At 39.0% G+C, this 19,421-nt stretch overlaps 1 protein-coding gene across 5 annotated transcripts in view; it reads left to right on the top strand.

Annotated features, from left to right (window-relative positions):
* Positions 1-19,421, top strand: part of NEUROD6 (neuronal differentiation 6) — a 28,527-nt gene that overhangs the window by 3,938 nt on the left and 5,168 nt on the right. For 2 of the 5 annotated variants that reach the window (XM_080583002.1, XM_080583000.1), the window contains exons 3-4: positions 13,462-13,633; positions 14,446-14,564. The exons of 2 other annotated variants lie outside the window; for them this stretch is intronic. The gene's annotated coding sequence lies outside the window, so the exon portion shown is untranslated. The remainder of the gene's footprint in view (positions 1-13,461; positions 13,634-14,445; positions 14,565-19,421) is intronic. One more of the 5 variants, XM_080583001.1, reaches the window with a different exon arrangement.

Below are 19,421 nucleotides of genomic sequence, written 5' to 3'. Positions count from 1 at the left end.
ATTGTGAGCCTTTTCTTTGTGCTGTACAGTAGCCAAGAAGAGTGCTGTGTCACTGCTGCCGCTCTATTCTCTTTGGGGGTGCTCTCCAACTGCAGGCACCGTACACCCTGTACTTTTCTGTTTGCTTATGCGTCATGCTTCTGCAAAATGGTTTACATTGTGGTTGGAATCAAACAGTCTTATCAAAATGCAACTCTTAAATAAAGCTGAAATGAAGCATTTGGGTCTCACGAAAACAGAAAGTTTTGCTATTTTGCATGGGGGAGTTTAAGGAAAAGGTGAACAGCTTCTCAGTTGTTGAGTGTGAGAATTTCAGAGGGGAAAGGATGTCCCTAAGTGGGCAGAGCATTATTTCCTTTTAGCACAGTTTTGATGGCCAGAATCGGAGACAATGTCAGAACACAGAGCTGTAAATACAGGAAGACAATATTTCGGTCTAGCTCCAAAAGCAAATTCACAGCTGTCTGTAGATTAAAACAAAAAACAGCTTGGTGACTTGGGAGCTTACAGACGTGTAGAGCTATGCATCTACCTGCACTTTGAGCTGATGGGTACCAAGCAACCCTAACCTGCAAGGAGGACTGTTGTGTGCATGGGGTGCAGAGAACCAGTAATACACCTCGTTCACAGGCAACGTGTCCCACATCAGGGTCAACACCTAAATAACACAGTATCATGGCTCCCAGGCCACAGTCACCTCATATAGATATGTCCATCCATGCCCCAAATAACTCTCACCTGCCTACAAGGCTAGATTTTTAAAGTCAAGTTTCCTAAGGATGTGGATAGAGGGTTAAATGGGAGTGGCGTGCTGAAAACAGCAGTGGGAACAGATTTACCTCTGTAGGTCCAGAATGTATTTGGAAATCTGGTTACATATCAAGCATGGATTTGCTCAAAAGCAAGTTTGGTTACTTGGTCCTACAGATTACTCTTCAATTTTTACCTGAGGATGATATTCACTAAGGACAAATTTTATTTTAAAATGTTTTCTCTTATTTGCTTATAATGCAATTGACTATGACAGGGTTTGTGAAAACTATTCTTATCAAAAGAATGATGGCAAAATCTATATCTTCACCTGTAGTGATTAAAAAAATATTTTAGGTAACATCACTTATGCATATTAATTCTTTCTTCATCAGATAGTTATTCACAAATTCTTTCTCACTAATAATAGACTTAATTATTGAAACAATATTTCAGAAACATTATTAGGAAATCATATTTGTTCATTTTGTAATCATTTTCAAATGTTAATGTAACTTGTTCCTAATTTGTGTTAAATGTAGAATTAGAATGTCCTGATTGACATCAAAAAAAAAAAAATTTTTTTCTTGCTTATCATACCTTGCCATAGAAGTTTAAAGGAAATATAGGGATTGTCTTATTTCATAAGTATGATTACGTTTTGAGTTATCTTGCATATATTTAATACGCCAAGGGCGTCTTGAGAACTAATCAACACCTGCAAATCTCACAGAAATTAATGGATCCAAGTTTATAAGATATTCCTGTTGACTTAGGCCCAGTTTACACTTAGATTTTACAATCTAATGAAGGTATACCAGCAGACTCCCACAGGGGACAGAAATTATACCTGCAAAGTAAATGTTAGCTTAAACTCATTCCTTGAACAGGATAAAACACCCTTTATTGCAAGTATAACTGCACCTACTCTGTAGCTCTAACTGCTGTAGATAAACTTTTAAGCTTAGTACCAAAAAAATAAAATAAAATGAGGAGGAGCAAAGTGACTTGCCCACATTCTTACCATGATAAAGCAAAAGAGCTAGGGGAAACTGCTACAGGTTTTGAACTCCAGTGTGATGTAAACGCACTGAACCAGTAATGGAATCTTCCACAACACCTACACAAGTGTCAGAATCCCATCAACTGCTGAACTCTTGTCAAAGCTTTTGGAAAAAGACCCAAAGAGCTTTCAGAGGGCTGTTTTGGGGCCAGCCCCGCTAATATCCTATCCCCAGTCACACTAGTCTTGAGGAGGACACAGTAAGTCTCGCTAAAGGAGAATGGGATGTTTCCTCCAACCATAGCAGAGAGAGCAGTGCAAAATGCTGCAGTAGGTATCAGGACATCTTCTACTGATCCCACACGAAAACAATCTTAGTTCTGCTCTGCCACTTGGAGAGGAGCGTTAGTAATCATCCTACAGATATTATGGCATCTGGACCTATGACCCAATGGGCAGACACACCTCTCCCCAATGTTCTTTCAAACCTCATGAAAACTGCAGGAAATTACTGTACCCTTGTACGTGCAGCACACAGAGTTCAGGTATGCAGAGCAGAAGGACATTTAGATGTATACAATGAGGCACACCCACTAGGGTGTCCAAAGAGGAAAAAAAATGACAGTGCAACACAACCTGGAAGGCTAATCATTTCTCCTGGGCTTTTATGGGCTCTGCCAAGTTTGACTTCTCAGCGTTAGCAACTGGTTAGTCAACGTAACTAGGATGAGGGGAAATATCCCTGTCCCATCTATCACATGGCAAGGAGGCTCCTTATGGCTCCCTTTCGGCACCTAAATCAGGATATCTGCAGCTATCTTCCCTTAAAGACTGCACTGTTCAGAAGCCTTGCTGGGTTCCATGGTTGCAGTGGTTCATTGCAGGAAGTAAGATAATGGGAAAAATAGCTAAAAAGCAAAAGCAAAATATATATATATATATATTTTTTTAAATAGCAGTCTTAATATCTTAGACCACATATTTGCACTCTGTTCTTCTAACAAAAGACATGATGAGCTTGCGCGCGCGCACACACTTATGCTTATTCTATGCTTTTTTGCCTCATCTGGCAGCCGCTTTCCGGTCCAGCAGACACTAACATCTAATGAGTCAAACTTCCCATTTTCAGACTAATCAGTTGGCTGCACTAATTGCAAATGCAAATATGCAAATTTATATTAATTAATTACTCTGCTAATTAGTTCTGCGGTCTTTTTGGGGTAATAAATCATTGTGCAGTGGAAGGGAAACACGTCCTGTCCCATTTCACTCCACATAAAAATTTAATGTACTCATTGAAGAAAATATATATATAAAAAATCTATTCTGATAGCTTTGCTTCTACTGATGAGTCCCCTACAGAAAGGTATGATTGTAAGAAGGCTTTCAAATCTTCAGCAAATGCCATCACTAAGGTGCCTGTTAGCAATTTAATTATCACATTACAAGCTCCAGGAAAAGCCAGTTTGCTGTGCTGCAGGCTGTGACTCTGAGCTCTGTAGTTCACACATTTTGCAGCAAATGCTGTTTATACATACATGAAAGATAATCTGGAGGAAAGTGCTCGGTTTGCTCTACCTGAATGGACTGCTAGCTTCCAGGAAGCCGGATCTGCTAAAACCATCATAAGTATATTCGCTTCATTCCTCCAGCCTCACCAGATCACATTTGAATGGGTTGTCAGGAAAAAGGAAAAGTGGCTGAAGAAAAGACTCCTTGCAGAGCCTTTCTCTGGCCTTGAACCTTACTTTGGCTATGATCCATTTCAACAGGGGACTTCTGAGTCCCCACACAGCGACGCTGTTCCCTAGATCCCTGCACCGCCCCAGCACAGCTTGGGCAAAGGGATGCTTGCAGCATTGCCCTCCCGATGGTGGAGAAGATCAAATGGAGCTATACAATCCACAGCAAAGCTACAGTGCACAGGTCCCAAGCATCCCAAGAGCCAAATTCTCTCCTAAGAGGTTTAGAAAGGCATTAAGCAATGTGCGTCTTCTTATCTCACACAAGCTAAGGCTAACCAGAAATGCAGTATCTCCCACAGCCCTCAGAGGTTTCATCATCCTCCACTTCCTTATTTTTCACTGTTATAAGCCATCATTTCAATAGATGTGAAACATTTACAGAGCGTTTTCTTGAGAGTTTGGATGTGATTAAGTGTGATAATCTGTCTCACAGAAACAGTCTGAAAACCAGATAAAGATGTTATAAAAGTCAACAGCTCTGCTCTCCTTGTATCTCCAAGATTCAGGCATCTGACATGTAAATTTTTTTCTGATATAAAAATAAGGAAGAAAAAGCATTAGCAAATGTTTTGCTTTATGCTTTAAATTATTGGGTTTAAATTGAAACAATAAATGAGGTTTACAGGTAATTAAATTCCAAGAGCCTTTATCATGTTAGGTTTAAACAGAACTTGAGCTGTATATTTTTCCCCATAATTTGGAACCATAGGATTGTTTCTTTCTCATTTATTTATCCTTCTTATCCAAACACTGGAATAAAATGCTGTTGAACTGGTAATCTGAAATCCTGTGCCTTAGGTTCTGGGAAATAGAGGAAAGCGAAAAAATGAAATCAAATTCAACTGACAATTTGTGGAACAGCCAAAGATAAAATTTGCCAACTTTGGTTAAAATACTGATGTGCACTAATGGCTTTCCCATTTAACGTCATGCAAATTAAAATATTTATTTAAAAGCAAACTGCCTTTGTGCTTTTTCTAAGTTTACAGGATTCTTGATTCACATGGGATCCAAATTGTTTGTTACACAGTACAGTCCTCCCCACCTGCCATGAGTTTTGCCTGATACTAGAAAAAAACAGGTTTTGTTGTTTTCTTTTCCTCTTTTTTTTTTTTTTTTCTTCACAACCCTACAAGCTTTCAGATATTAATATGTAAAGATTTTGACAAAACTCCACAGGTAACTCTTTAATAATGCATAGGTATGAGACGGCAATGGGACTTTGTTCTGACTGTCTATAGTGTTCTTTAAAGAATTACATTTAAATCATAATTGCATTGGAACATAAGATATAACTTAAGACATTTGACAAAGTCTCCGGATCCTTTGATGGGTTAGTTTCAATTAAAAAGCTTCAGCAGCACATGTGTCTTTTGCAAATTGCATTAGGCTTCCTCACGGCGGGCACTGTGAACAGAATTATCTTTTGGGTTTTTTTTGATCATGCTCATAAAATAGCTAAAAAACTTTTGTCAATACTTATTGCTGAAGATATTTTCTTGATTCAGTATACTTACATATAGTCAGGCAAAAAAAAAAAGAAAAAAAAAAGTGGTGCTAATAAAAATTCCATCATGATAGTCTATGTTGATTCCCTTTCAGTTATTCTGGCTGATACTTCTTCTTCTGTCAGGGCTGTGAAATTAAGACTTTTCTTAACATATAGGACAGCAAGACCCATTTGGCATCCAAGATGAAACCCAGATGAGTGTTAAGATTGACAGTGTTTTCACCCTTATAATTAAGCATTCACACAAATGGGGTTTTAGTTTACACTTACGCTTGGAACATGGCACTTCTTCGTACAGGGAGCAGCACTCACATGTTAACATTTTCACTTTTGTTTTTTGTTGGCAAGTAAACCAGTATACTTGCTATTGACTTCTGTTAGCATTTTACTATATATTATTCACTATTTATTAGTACCATATTTAAAAAAGAATTGAATGGGTGTGAAGCAAGAACCAAGGACTACAGTCATGACCTCTTCCTTTGCCCTGCTTTGGAGGAGGATGGCACTTCCAAGAGTCATCCTGCTGCCTTCAGATGAATGCTTTCCAAATGCACAGCACCAGGGCACCACTTTCCAGCATTATTTTATTATATTGTATTGTTTGTTTGTTTGTTTTAATTTAATTTTTAATTCTTTTTATCTTTTTATTCTTTTAATCTCTTCTTTCTGAGAGAGGGACTGGCAGCTCCGGTGCAGCAGAGTGCATACCACACTGAGCTAATTTGCAGCCTTGTCTTTGGTTGTGCACTGACTCAGTGATATCTGGAGGAAGGGTGCAGAAGTAGGAAACCTTATGGCAGTGTAGGAACCATTGCCAGAAACTCATCAAGGATTGTGATGGATTCGGAACAAGGTCTTGTTCATTCTAAAGCAAGGGGAAAAAAAGGCTCCATGATAAAAAAGAAGGCAAAAAGACGACTAAAGCCTCACTGTTTTACTAGATCTGAGATGGAACTGATTTTCTCATACACACCAAGAGATTTTAAAAGGAAAAAAATAAATAAAAAGAAAAAAAAAAATAAAGCACCCTTGATGGGCTACATTCCATATGTACTTAGTCTGGAGTGCTCTCTGCCACAAGAAGAGGCATTCATAAATGTATGTTTGCAAAAAAGAATTGATATGCATATCAGAGTTACCATAATTAATTACAATAACGTTTTTGGGTCATGCTTCAGGGCTCACAGAATTCAGCAACTGTTAGGGAACGGGCTGAGACTTAACTAGGGTAATGTCTTTTTAACCTTTGTGTACATATATTCGGGGGTCTCTCTTTGGTAATGGCTATTGACAAAACACAAACATGAGGTGAAACAGATCTTAGGTGTAAACACATAGGAAAATTCCTGTCCTCTCAGCTGCGGACTATATCCCTGTGTGGTCCTTTCTCTCATGGGCTTGGATGGCTTTTGGCAGTGGATTTAATCTCCTTCCTAATTCTTTATATGGCTAGAATAAAAAGGGGAAAAAAAAAAAAGATAAGGAAAACCTGACCACTTGAGCAAAAGTGGTGGCATAATACACAAGGTCTGTTGTAATAAACTGAAATTAATTAATATTGTTCATCTCTTTAGAAAAAATTGCATCTACAATGGACAAGAGGACAACTAACAGGCTAGATTAAAATGAAGATTACATATAAAATCACTGGGGGAAAAAAAAAGCGAACAGACTAATGGTGGAGAAAAGGCACAGAGAAGCCCTAAAGGCAAACAATAGAATGAATAAGCGTGGTAACTGCAAACCACCTAAGCAAAAAATAAAAATAACGATTGGGGAAATAGCAGTAAAATGGGAAAATCATTTGTCTATACTAAAGCTCCACAACCATAGTTCTTTGCCTCCAGGCACTCTGAGCACAAAGATGCCTTCTCACCCAAGTGGTGAGATGCCCAGAGAAGCAAGCCGGGACTGCTGTTCATCTGTTTTGAAAGAACAGAACGATTCCTCCCTCTCTGCTCCCACATTGCTGCAGCATAGCCGCTGTAGTTCAGAAAGGACAATTTCATGGGAAACATACTGAGGCTGGACAGGAGGAGATTTTTGTAGCGCCCCAAAATAGCAGGAGCACGCCAAGCTGTGAAGCAGGCCAGTGCATCAGGGCCAGGGGCTTCCACCAGTGCAGGTCACAAAGGTGGAACTGAACCAGCATGTCCCCACCTGAGACAAAAATGTCTGGCTTGCTCTCCCTGATTACATTTAGAAGCTCACCTTCATTTGGGCATACTTCAGTAGGCAGAGATGCCGATCCTGATATGTGAGAGGTTAAAATGCAGTTGTGGCTGCAAGGCACCTTGAGCTAGTTAAAACTAAACCAAAGCCAGAATATTCTACCTGTGAGTTATCCCAAAATTTCAGTGTTTGTTTTCAATCCCAGCCATGATGAAATGTTGCAATATTTGTTTGATATACTCCCCTACAGTATTTTCAACAGAAAAAAAAAAAAAGGCATTTAAATTTCAGAAACCGAACCTTTTCAGCTTTGACGTACAAAGTGGGAAACAACAGCTCATTGCCAGACACTTAAAACAGAGAAATGCCTGTTTCTCTGATGACAGTTCACATCATGGGAGTTTTGCTCAGGAGCAAGTTCTCCCCTGCAAGCCAGTCTCCCTGTCTAGGCTGCAAATCTTGATACCAAGGGATGGTCATTCAGAGCCAGCACTACAATGCACCCTGGAAAATATATTATAGCCACAGAACAAAATACATAAAAAAGAACTGGGGCCCACACCACTCCTGGACACCAATGTATCTTCCTAGGACAGGATGCATAGACATTCAACTGACTAGAGAAAGACAGTTTGGGAACATCCAACAAAAAGATGACTCCTGTTGAGACTTATTTACCCCGCAAGGGACTGGTTTGGACTTTCTGAGTAGTTAGTCAACAAGTTTCACTAAAAATTAAAAGTGTCCAAGGAAAATCTGTTTTGTGAGAACTGCTTTAGCATCTGGCGAAATATTTCCAACCAGCTCTGGTTCTGAGCCTACAAAAACGTACCATGGAATTCAATTCAATTCAATAGCCATCAAAAAATTGTCCATCCTAAGCAAGTTATCTAACACACACAGAGGTAGTGGGAAGTAATTCATTGCACCTAGTTTAGACACCCAGAAGAACATACCTTCTCTTTCCATTCTCTAAAAACAATCTTAGACCTGTGGCTTTTGCTCAGGCAGCTGCTGAAGAGGAAGCTGAGTGTACGTGAGTCCTTCACGTGTAATGCAGGTTGTTATTCATTACCCATCTGACACGGTGCTGAGTGAATCCCACCTGGAGCTGAGCTCAGTGCAAAGCCTCTAACATGCTATCAACCTTAGCAGCATCATGTTTGTGTGTGTCTGCATGGACAAAACTGAAATAATAATGTTTTGAGCTCTGCAAGATTAAATGCCAAAGACCTGAAGCTATGGCATGAAATATATGGCTGAGAACATAGGTTGCAACAGCCTAAGATGACAGTAATCTATTTTCCTTCCCTAATTGTAAAAAGTCTAATTGAAAATGGGATCTAATGAATTTGGAGTAGACATTTGAATGGATTTTAAATGCATAGGGGTCTCAAGTTGGCTTTGTGTCATTGCTTATAGCATTTAGGCAGCTCCAAACCAAAGCCTTGAAACGAGTGTACTAGTACTTACATAAAAAGAATAAAAGACCCGTAGTCAACAAAAATCCCTAAAGGAGAAAAAAAAAAGTCAGCTAGGGTTTGAGGGGGAGGGGTCTTAAATGTTTGAAATGCTTTGCTTTGGGAGAAAAGCTGTTTCTTTTTGGAAACCAATTAATAATTTTTAGTTCCTCTTTTAATTTCTCATGTAAATTACCTTGTAATGTAAAGAGCAGAGAGCAAAAGGACTTTGCTTGCAGTTCCCAAACCACTTAGGGAAAAAAAGCTGAATTAAAATGCTGGCTTGTAGTTAAATCATTTTTTTCATCACTACCTTTCTTTTAATATACCATATTTTTTTCCAGATTTCTACAGAAAAAAATAAGAAAAAGAAACAAAATTTGCTCTGAGTAGTAACATGATAAAAACTATGCAGTTTAAGTTTGTAGCTGGTTCTTAAATCCCTTTTCCTATAGAAAACATGCAAATTCACACTATTTTCTGCAAGAGTCAAGACACAAACATCATATTCTACTGTAGCTTTACATAAAAAGAGGTTAAATAAAGCCTTAGTGCACAAGATGCCATTTGAACAAGGCAAAGATTTCTTGACCATAAACTTACAAGTTATGATTTAAACATCTGAATTCTTTGAAACTGAATTATAGGTTTTTCTGCATAGAAGAGGCAGCGTGATTGGATCTGGCTGTATTATATCAGTCCATGGACAAACTTTGCTACAAACAGAAAAATACTTAAGCTAGATCAGGCTAGAGAGGAACAGAAAAACATTTATGCCGTGCCACATTACCAATAGGATATCCACATGCTCCACAGATGACAGTGTCACTGACCTTGCTATTTTCTATTTTGTCCTCTATCTGTCTTCTTCTAGCTTGTGTCACCATTGCCCCAGATAAATAGTAATCAGCACCATCACTCTTGCCTCAATCTATCACCATGAAAGACTTCAGGAGACAACTCAGCCCAGCTAGAGAAAGCATCAAAGTGAAAAATATATTTGTACCTTGGAAATGTTATGTTTGTACTTGGGACTTGGACCCATCAGGCTATCACATCGCATGCTTCTCTGGCCACCTGAGCACTTTTTTGTATAATCACTTGTAGACATAAATTGGGCTCAGGCAGGGGGCAGGGATGCTGCACATGGATTTCACAGCAATATTTGCAGCATCCACCTTTGGGAAACTGTCCCTTGTGATTTCAGTTAGGAACAGATGTTTTAAGTATGTAGTTTGAATAGAAGTTTCTTTATTTTTCTTTGAGATTTAAGAACAAAATTGTTTTGCCCCATGCTCTTCGCTTTACTTAAAAGTTAGAATTAGGTCTATGGGAAGGGTACATGTGCGTGTGGGTTAGATCTGGAGACTGAAAATTGCTGAACCCTCAGTGTATTTCCCACTGGGCATCTGACTCCCGGTGGGAATTTGAGTGATAGTTCCGGCTATGAAACAGTGATATAAACTTACTGAACCAGCAGGCATCGAAGCTTAATTTCAGTTTGTACAGTGCTGCAAGATTGTTATTTGCTATGTGCTGTAAGAAATGCAAAGCAACTTTAATGGTACCAAAAGTAAATGCAACTCAAATGGATTTTCTCTTGCATATATCTGATAAAGAGTCCTCAGTGCTTGGAGCATCTTTTCTAGATGCTGATGGGATTTTGCCATTTTAGTAGCAGCACACAAAAAAGTTTCATTTTTACTTGGAAATGCTATTATTGTGCGTAAACTGTTGTTAACTTTGCATCAACGTCTCCATGGATTCAACAGTCCCTAAGTACACGTTGACAGCACAGATCGCTATGATTATGGACCCTTAACATTTAAAATGGAAGGGGAGGGAGTTTACATGTGTGTATTCATCTCCTTGCTCTCTCTCTTTCACAAACTATAAGGTTTAATAGCGATTAACACTAGACCACAGCACTTCTAAATTAACGACAGCCCTGCCAATTCTAATTGGTATTCTAATTAGTCCAACAATTCAACTAATTAAGAACATTAAACTTTTTAACAAAGGCTATCTTTTTTGTGTTGTGTTTGGCAAAATTGAATTGAGGGTATAGGGGAGTCTGAACTGCTACTTCAGAGAATTGTTGATGTTTAAAGAAAAAGGAAAAACAGATTTGGGAATCATGTAGAAACATTTATCTGTGATAGTTAAATAACAATAGGATATCTGAATTATATGATGTAGTAAATGATAGAGGAATAGATTAATAAGGTGAAAGCTGTAAATCCAGAACATATGTCTGAAAGAGGTTTGTCTTTTCTAAACAATGATTTAGCCCAGGTGCCATGGGGATTTTAGTACAGTAGACTAAAATTCAGACGTTCCCTTTGTTTGTAGAAAGCTCATATTTGTAAATTTGCTTTCCTTCAGATATGAAAAAAAATTAAAGAAAAAAAAAAGGAAGTGCTCTAATATGCAAAATTTTCAGTAAATATTTGTTCCACTTCAGTTGAAATGTCTCATTTTGAGAAAAAAATTGCTCTGGTACTAATTTTATATTTTGTCTATGATTTTGAAAAAAACTGTCCTTTTGAACCCCTTTAAAATGAATTAAAGACCTTAATTTTCCTACGTGTCCTATTCTCAAAATGAAATTTCATTTCAATGCATGTATACACAAAGTTTTATGCTGAAAAGAATATGCAGTTTTCTGAAAGAAAATGTCTTCTATGTTCTGCCACTTCTTATTGCAAGATCAAACTGTAAATATCTTGTTCATAATCCAGATTTCAGTTTCCAAAGGAGTTGGAGAATTTGCAGTCTTTGCAAGAAGCTCATTGATGTTGGTTGGTGCCACAAGAAGAGACTGAATAACATGTTAAATCAAAATCAATGGGTAGTATTGCTGAAGTATTTACTCTAAACCTCACCTCAGCAACCTAAACCTCACCTCAACAACCTAAACCTCACAAATTGTGTTCTCTTAACACCCTGATTTCAATTAAGCATGCAGGAGGCTCTGAATCACAGAACGTTTGAGGTTGGAAGGGATCTCTGGAGGCTGGAAGGTCTGGAGATCATCCTGATCCTGCCCAAACCTTCTGCTCAAGCAGGACCACCCAGGGCTAGTTGCCAAGGGCCATGTCTAGGCAGCTTTTGAAAAACTCCCATGATCTGGCTCAGTGCTACAAAGAGCAAGCTGTAACACCAAGTGTACTTCCTCGATCGCTTCACTAATTTGTAATCAGAGTAGCTGTATTTACACTGCTTACTCCAAGGGCTTGGAGGTACAGGGAGAGACAGCTATTCGAGTCACTACCTGTTGGTGACAGCAAATATTCTCCAAACACCTATCTTTAAAATTCATAGCAAAGTACTCTTTTGAGATGTATTTTACCTTGATAGCTTATATAGTGGGATGTCTTATAGGTCCAAATGCAGAACACAGAAGTCAGCATGCCTCTCTAGACACTTTCAACCCACACATAAAAATTTTGAACACAGGAACAAGGCCCTGTACATATTATAGCACATTATTCAGAATGGACATCTTTGAAAAGTTCTTTTGAAAAGCACATATTTTCCTCGCCCAGTTACACTGCAGTAATAAAGTATTGAACTGAAGAAGTATTTCTCCAGAAATAGCAACTTAATTGAAGGCCAGATACATACCAGCTGACTTTTTAAGCAATACCATAGCAAAAAAAATAAAAGGGGGAGGGGGGGAGGAGGATTCCAAATTTTCAATAATACATGAGTAATCAGTATTGTTTCTGCTGACAACTGACTGTTTTAGCATTTTGTAATCTATGTCCTGTATGACTTTTCCCCAGTACTTTAGGAACTTAAAAAGTCAGGCCCCCAGTAGGGCCACGCAAGCCAGTTAGAAAGTCAGGTTATATGGTAACTAGCACAACAGAGAAATGCAAGCAGACTTTGGGCTCAGCAGGCCATGTTCCCAAGGGCACAGGGCCACAATGAAGGGCTTTGTTCCAACCTTCCAGGTGCCTTCTGTCCATGGTTGCTTTAAATTCTTCAGGGATTTAAACCAATCCTCAGCCAACCCAAGGACTGAAATGAAAACTCAGGGCTGCCAAAAGATACTTCTTGATTTCCTTAGTACACCCTGTAAGGTTGAGACCCATTTTGAAATGGTTACCTCCAAAAACAACATTGTGTGCTTAAGGATGTGTATGAAGCACTGGTTTTCATGATGCCTGGTGGCTGAGGAAGCTGGCAAACTATATGGCTTACACAACTTCTTAGAGATTACGTAGACATAAGACATGTAAAAAGATGGAAATTACTGAAACTACTGTTTACTTCGTCTTGTACTTACATATGTGATAACCTCACCTCTCTTTATGGCAGAACATATCTTCATGTTGTTTTTTTCTAATGTTATTTACTGCTGTTAGACAACACTGTTTCCTGAAAGACATCTGCAGATCTTACCAAAAATATCGATACAAGTATAAGCCCAAGAAATTTGGTGAAAAAACACATTAAAATGGGTTTTTATAAAGGTAAGAAACATCAATAATGTATAGATAGAACTGCAGCTAGAAGTATTAGGATTGTTCATTTGTCCCTAGGAAAAAAAAATAAATAAAATTTATTTTAAACATCAACTGAGCAACAGTTTTAGGAAAAAAAAAATCATTACACACCAATCCAAATTGAACACCATTTTACAGCTGAGCTGAATTTGGTTCCCTTTCCCAGAGACTTGAGGATTGAATCCAGAAAACAGTTTTTTATATATATATATATATATACAAATATATATATATATATATATATATATATATAAACTGTTCTACTTGTGGTCAGATTCTGCCATCAAGTCTCCATTATTCTCAGGGGAAAATAGCTCAAATGACCCAGCTTCCACTCTCTGCTGTGACATGAACTTTCTGCGTCTTGAGGTTAAGATCCTCCAAAAGTATATTAGTCTTTCTTCCACTGCCTTCAAGTCAATGAAAGTATGTATAATTTTCTACAACAGCAAAAGGCAACGAAGCTAGAGGATCTGGTGAGTATACAGTTCATCTTATCTATTTCTGAAAAGTATCTTCTGGAGTGTTTATAAAATAGACATTGTGTTCTTGAGTACTCTTAAAATTTCCATTGAGCATTGTAAATAACTGGAAAAAGTTTCAGGATCTGTGCCGTAAGATCTTTGTGCTACCCTTTTCCTTCTGGAAAGTAGCATTTTCCGTCTTCATAGGAGTGCTATAATGACAAATATTTAATTCTGACATTCACTTAGATTTTTTTTTAATACCTCAAGTTACTTTCTGTTTGATAAAGAAAGTAAGACCTTTGGTAAGGTCTTTAAATACTTGTAATGTCACACTGCATTTGATGGTCGGCGAATGTGAGAAGTCAAAAGCATAACACAGATTTGGGAAAAGTAAGGGAGGCCATAGTTCATAAATAGCTTGGGATGCCTTATACTGCAGCTTTTCTGCTTTTTGAATCAAAAATTTAATTATCTTCATCAGACTGGTATTTCAGAAAGAGCCCTGTCCAAGAAGGTTTATAAATTCAGGTAACAGAAGGCAAACCAAAAGGAACAGGTATTCCCATTACAGTAAGCCTGAATCATCCTTCCCCATACTTAATATTATTTCATAAAAACAAGCATCTCAGGTGAACTCTGCTGTTAAGAAACTACCTGTATATTTGTACATGAGAGAATTAAGCTTTCATAGGCAACTGTAGATCTGGCATCTCCTACAGTATACTACTCAACTTCTCAACTTGAATAAAGTGCTTTCAGAATAAGTTTAAAGGAATTGTTATTTCTAAGGTCTTTTTTTTTTTTTTCTTTTTTTCCCTAAGGTGTTCCGATATTATATCATCATGCTGCTAAAATTTGCCTGAGGAATGCAAGCAAGAGAAAAGAAATGATGATTCTTAAGAGCTTACGGCTCACCTGAACTTGGATAAAATTTCATGGGGTAAAGAAAAGTCATTTCTCTAGCCTGAGGGCTTTCTCCCTGCTGAGTTTCAAAGGTCTGCTGCAAATAATGGAAATGTCAGAGTTTTTCAAAACTTTGCAAGAATCTTTTCCAAAGTTCCACTTACAAAACATGCTATAATTTCCTGGAAGGGAACTGTCCACCAGCACTTTACATTCATCATGGAATCATCATAGAATGGTTTGGGTTGGAAGGGAACTTAAAAATTAACTGGTTTCAACCCTCTTGCCACGGGCAGGGATGCCACCCACTAGATCAGGTTGCCCAAAGCCCCAGCCAGCCTGGTCTTGAACACGTCCAGGGATGGGACATCCACAGCCTCTCTGGGCAAGCTGTTCTACTGCCTCATCATCCTCATAGTAAAGAATTTCCTCCTAGCATCTAATCTAAATCTTCCCTCTTTTAGTTTAAAACCATTCCCCCTTGTCCTATCACTATCTGCCTGTGTAAAATGTCACTGTCCATCTTTTTCTTGTAAGCCCTCATTAAGTACTGAAAGACCACAGTGAGGTCTCCCAGGATGCAATTGGCTTTCTGGGCTGCAAGCACGCACTGCTGGCTCATTTCAAGCTTTTTATCCACTGGAACCCCCAAGTCCTTCTCCTCAGGGCTTTTCTCAATGAGTTCTTCATCCAGTCTGTACTCATGCCTGGGGTTGCCCTAACCCTACTTTGCTCCCCCAGCCCTCATCTACAGGTTCAGGGAAATGAGACGTGGGAAGCCTGACTGGCAGTGAAGACTGAGGCAAAGAAGTTGTCAAATACCTCAGCCTTCTCCATGACTGTCATTACCAGCTCTGCCTTCTCACCCTTCAGAGGGGACACACTCTCCTTGGCCTTTCTTTTCTGGTCAATGTACCTACAGAATCCCTTCTTGTTATTCTTTGCACCCCTTGCCAATCTCAGTTCCAGCCATTCCTTGGCTTTCCTGATTCCATCCCTGCACATCCAGACAGCATCCCTGTACTCTTCCCAGGCCACATGTCCCTGCTCCCACTGCCTGTGCATTTCCGTCTTGTGCCTCAATTTGCCCAGCAGGTCCTTGCACAGCCATCCCGGTTTCCTGCCTTCCCTGCTTATTTCTCACACATGGGGATGGAGAGCTCTTGTGCTCTCAGAAATGTGTCCTTAAAGAGTTGCCAGCTCTGATCAGTTCCTCTGTCCCTAAGGACAGTATCCCAGGAGATCTCATCCACTAATTCTTTAATTATTCTTTACATTATTCTTCGGTTTTGATTTGCACTTCCGTGAAGTCAGTGTTAATTTAACTTCTCTATTTTCTTGCATCTAATTTAGAGCATGCTGCATAATCCTAAGCAAACTGTGCACCTCAGCATGTGCTTTCTGCAAGGTCCTTCTGCTCTTCTAGCTGAATTGGTATTTCCAAGATGGGCTTTGCCCCAGTACCAGCTCGCTGTGTAGGGTTTCCAATTGGACACCTCTTACAGGGGGTAATTTCCAGCAAGTAGAGGAAATTACCCCATCAACCTCATAGATTTTATAAGGATTGCCCCATGTTTATGAAGGAAAAAGCATGTGTCACACAGCCATGGGGTATGCTGAAGAAAGGGAAACAGTGCAGATCTCTTCTGGGGCCGCACACACCCACACCACCTCTTCTGGAAGGGACTGACAGCAAGGTCTGTCCCAAAACCCAAGCTTTGCTGGGGACAGAGACATCCTCAAAATGGAAACACAGACGACACTTGCCTGTGAGTCACTGTAGGCACTGGCAGAAGAAAGGGAGAACAAACAAACAAACAAACAAAAAACCAACCAAACAAAAAAACAACAACAACAAAAAAACAGCATTGCCAACTAGCTGTTTGACAGAGATGGCCACTGGAGAGTAGGCACTGCTCAGCAGCACCAGGATGCGTGCCACAACCAAATGTCCCTACTGCACCTGCAAAAGGCTGCCAAGCTTACTGAGCTCAGAGCATCCTCAAGGTAGAGCAGAATAAAGTGTGACAACCCCAGCCACCTAGCATGAGAAACAAAACAAAGCAAAACAAAAACAACAACAACAACAAACACTTTCTCATGTGTACCCTAGGATTGCCTCACACCATGAAGCAATAGGAATGACCTTACCCATTGTGGTTTCAAGAAGTGACACAGTTCTGCAACCAGCATGACTACAGCATTTTTCCCCGGGGAGAGAGGTACATTAAATCCCATATAGCTGCAAGACGCAGATCACCTCTTAATCTGGCAACAAAGCTTTCAGGCTATGCCGTGCCATTGCTTTGCGAGGTGGAATGCAGCAAGGTTAATGCAGGTTTATCTCAATTTTTTAAAAATGCATTTTCCATTTTAAAATTATTTGGCCCCACTGTCTCCCAACTCATTTACATTAGCGTAAGCTGGGAGTAGCTCAAAATTAATAGGATTATGCCAAATGTATGTCATATCTAAATCATATCCATTCTATTCATGTAATTCAGAAATCTTGGAACAGTTTCTGGTCACACATGCGGTTTTGGTTAACCATAAGCAGTTAGTATTAGGCTCCATTTTCAGATTCTGAATTCATGCTTTACTCAAGTGACTCCCATAAAAACAGAGTAACTAACCCCTCTGCAACTCTTTCATATTTGTCCCTAACAGTCTTTTCAAAACCTAAAACTAAGGATGTCTGATTAGAGCAAAACGTATATCCTCATTATGGGGGGCTTAGATAGTGCAAAGCATGTTTATAATGTTTTGCAGTATTAGCAGATGGGTTAAAATCACATTTTCAGACTGAACCGAATCCTCTTGGACAAATGTAGGTTAGTTCTTTGAATCTAGGGTCCTTATTAGTGTCATCTTTAATCTCTCCAGAGAGAAGGACATATATCCCTGTACATCATCTTAGTGGTGGTGGGAGAGGGCTCAGATGACTTGACAGGAAAGGCAGGTTCCCTTCAGAAAGCTGTCCATAGCCTACAGTGCTGTACTGGGGATGTGGAGGGATGGATACAGGGTTGGGTCACCTCTGGTTGGGGAGGTCCATTGCTCTGGTGCTACAGAGCACTGGTTGCGCATGGGATACACAGGAGGCACATGAAGTGCATATGGCACGTTGGTTGAGGTGCAGACACCAAGTGCTGGAGCCAAGCAGGTTTTGAGGGGTGTTTCTGGTCCTCCCCAGGCATTTGGGCTGTGCATACAAGTGCTGCAGTAGGAGGACACTCTGAATCAGGTGTGAAAAAGAGGGCGTTTTGCATTGCAGGATTTTGCATCAGGTCTTTATGTGCACGGGGAACAGAGTTGCTGTGGCTTTCAGTGCTTTCACTGGAAAGATGAGGGGATGAGGAAAAGAAAAATATTTGGCTAACTCTCACTCACACTTCTGAACAGTCCCCCATTTCCCATGAGGTCTCTTTGCTACCAGTGAAGGATCCACACTAAACAACAAACAACACACCAAACCCAAATGACAAAGGCATCAAAAACTGGTCCTGAGCAAACACCATTAGAGTTTCTGGAGTTTGGGTGCAGTTCTCCAGATATAGTGCAACTGGAAGATATGTCAGGGTGGGAAAGGATGACTTTTTTTTTTTTTTTAATTAATAATAATAATGAAAAGAGTAGAGACATTCCTTGGAGGTCTGATGATAACACTGAAGTTATTGGAAGGCCTCCCATTGATTGCAGCGCAGTTTGGGTCAGTCCCTCCAATGCGCTGTGGAGGTTCTGCAGTCCTTTGAACTAGTTCTTATTTCAGTGGCTCTGTTAATGCTTAGCTGTGTTTCATGCATTGTGATAGTATTGCATTTGTAAGAGAGTCACTTATAATTCAAAACTATACAGCTTGGGCTCAGGAAAAAAATCATGGTATATGTTCAGCAACATATTTGGTGTCATGTAGTCATTCTACAGAGTGCATTTAACTGTGTTTTGTGTATTATTCTTAACATGCATTCACACTAGACAGCAAAGCAGCAGTTATGGGGTATGCTGTGAATGCATATTAACAGCAGGACACATTTGCATATCATGGATCCATAATACAAAATGCGTAGTAAAATCCTTATGAAAAGTTATTATGCATGCACAGTAGAGGCTTTTTAAACCTTGATATCTCAGCTATTTTGTTTCTCCACTATTTATTTGAAAATATTAAAAAGGTCAAATGATGGATTAAAAATCTGCAAAAATGTAATGTTACTGCTACAGAGGGAATCCTCCAGCATGGTCTAATTCATTTATTTTGTTTTTAGTACCACTATGAGCCATTCAAAAATGCATATTATGGTAATATTTGAGTAGTTAAAAAAAAAACCAAAAACTTCAGGAGGAAAAAAAAAAAGAGAAAATATTTTAATAAAAGCATTTTTTGGAGGTTGGGCAATATAACTGGAAATTTTTACAGCCTTCTCTTAACACAGAGACACTACAATGTCGACCTTTCCTTCAATTTCTTGTAATATTTTTAGTATGCATTGAAACAGGGTTCAGTTCCCCGGGACTTTGCATATTTAGATTATCGTGCATTGTATAATACTCTGAATATGCAAAATCCTTGAAAAGGTTGACAACCCTTAGGACCTTCCACAATATAAATCTTAATACATAAATTCCTATTGAGAATAATGGGATTCTACCCTCTTCTCTGTTACACAGACTGTAATATTTGGGATAAAATGAAATGAATGTTATGAATAATACAGCTCTTGCTCCTTTTGAACAGTTGCCACTTAAGTTTTAACATCTTTCTCATTGTAAATACATTTGCTTTAAAAAATAAAAATAAAAAGAGGTCTGAGCTCTATAAAGAGGGAATGACCTGATATTCCTTGTTTCTCTTAAAAATATATATTTTTATACACACACACACAAAGTTTAGAGG

Source organism: Anser brachyrhynchus, assembly GCF_964034855.1.
Source record: "Anser brachyrhynchus genome assembly, chromosome: 2".
Classification (NCBI taxonomy): domain Eukaryota; kingdom Metazoa; phylum Chordata; class Aves; order Anseriformes; family Anatidae; genus Anser; species Anser brachyrhynchus.
This window is presented reverse-complemented; position numbering and strand designations above follow the sequence as displayed.